This window comes from Theropithecus gelada, chromosome 18 (genome assembly GCF_003255815.1).
Source record: "Theropithecus gelada isolate Dixy chromosome 18, Tgel_1.0, whole genome shotgun sequence".
In the NCBI taxonomy this organism is placed as follows: domain Eukaryota; kingdom Metazoa; phylum Chordata; class Mammalia; order Primates; family Cercopithecidae; genus Theropithecus; species Theropithecus gelada.
Window position 1 is genome coordinate 38,930,994 of NC_037686.1, and position 1,905 is coordinate 38,932,898.

The following is a 1,905-nucleotide window of genomic DNA, read 5'->3' on the forward strand; positions in this document are numbered from 1 at the left end:
ACAGGGCTAAGTTACTACCAATGAGATGTAGGCATTAATTTGGAACTTACAGAAACCTTTCTGAGGACGATTAGCCCTTTGTCCCTCCTTTTCCTCCCTTCCTCCATCCTGCTGCTTGGTTTGCGAATGCTGCTAACTTAGACCGTAAGGACGAAGAACATGTCCCGGGACTGGCAGAGCAGTAAGCCAAAAGGAACCATGGTCCCGTAAGACAATGGAGCAGAGCCTGTTTACCAGTCCTGGATAGCAAATACATGTCTCGGTTATTTAAGCCACTGACAACTTGGGTTGTCTTGGTATTTGTGGCGGAACCTAATACTAGTTCAATGGCTTTTAAGTAGGGCCCTAAAAGAAATAAGGGAGCAAAGCATGTAGATATCTGGAGGAAAAAGCATTCCAGGAGGAAAAAACAACAAGGGTAAAAGCTCCTGATGTGGGGTCATACTCAAGAGTATTTGAGGAACAGCAAGGAAGCTAGGGTGCCTGGAATAAAGGGAGAATGTTAAAGACGAGGACAAGGAGGTATTGATGGAGGGTTCAGATGACAATAGGGTTATTTTTAAAGTAAATAGTAGTTCATTCATATAAAATATGTACATAACCATGTACATTTTGAAGAATAAGGAAAACATCTTTGTAATCACCACCAAGGTAAGGAGAATGTTGCCAGGACCTTGAAGTCTTCCTCTGTGGCTCCTCCTCTTCCCTGCCCCAACCACTATCTCCAATTTTTTTATAATCAGCACGTAGCTTTATTTTATAGATGCAAAACCTGTATCTATTTCTCCTGATGAAACCGCTGGGTCTACTGGGTGTGTACATGCATAAATTTACTAGATCATGCCAAACTTTTCCAGAATAGCTTATTCTACCATAGTGAATTAAAGTTCCCTTTGCCCCGCATTCTCAGTGCTTTTATATTTCAATTAAAAGTGTGTAATGACTGAAATGTACACTTTAAAATGGCTGGTGGTAAATTTTATGTGTCGTACAATTCAGACATAAAAGTGTGGAATGGCATCTGTTTTTCCCTGATTACTGAGATTAAACACTGTTTTACGTTTATGAAAATTTTCAGATCCCTCCTATGTGAACTGCCTATTCAGTCTTTCATCCATTTAACATTTCACAGCCCAGCTGGGTGCAGTGGCTCACTCCTGTAATCCCAGCACTTTGGGAATCCGAGGTGGCCAGATCGCTTGAGCTCAGGAGTTTGAGGCCAGCCTGGGCAACACGGTGAAACTCTGTCTCTACTAAAAATACAAAAACTTAGCCGGGTGTGCTGGTGCGTGTCTGTGGCCTGAGTTACTTGGGGGGCTGAGGTGGGAGGCTGCAGTGAGCCGAGATTGTGACACTGCACTCCAGCCTGGGTGACAATGAGACTCCATCTCAAAAAAATATATATTAAAAAATTTTTATAGTCTGTCTCTTAATTCACAGGAAAATTTTGCATTTTCTGAATTCTAGTCCTTTGTATGATGAATGTTGCCAAGTATCTCCTCACAGCATATTATAAGCCTTTTCACTCTTTATGGTATCTTTAGAGGAAACTTTTTTTTTTTTTTTTTTTTTAAACAGTCTCCCTGTCAACCAGGCTGGAGTGCAGTGGCCTGATCACAGCTCACTGCAGCCTTGACTTCCCCAGCCCAAGTGATCCTCCCACCTCAGCCTCCCAAGTAGCTGGGACCACAGGCATATGCCATCATGCCCAGCTAATTTTTAAACTTTGTAGAGACAGGGTGTCCCTATGTTACCCAGGCTAGTCTCGAACTCCTGGGTTCAAGCGATCCTCTTGCCTTGGCCTCTCAAAATGCTGGGATTACAGGTGTGAGCTACCTTACCCAAAGTAGGACACAGTCTTTAACAGAGTAAAATCATAAAATTAATGCAGAAAAAGCATTTGAT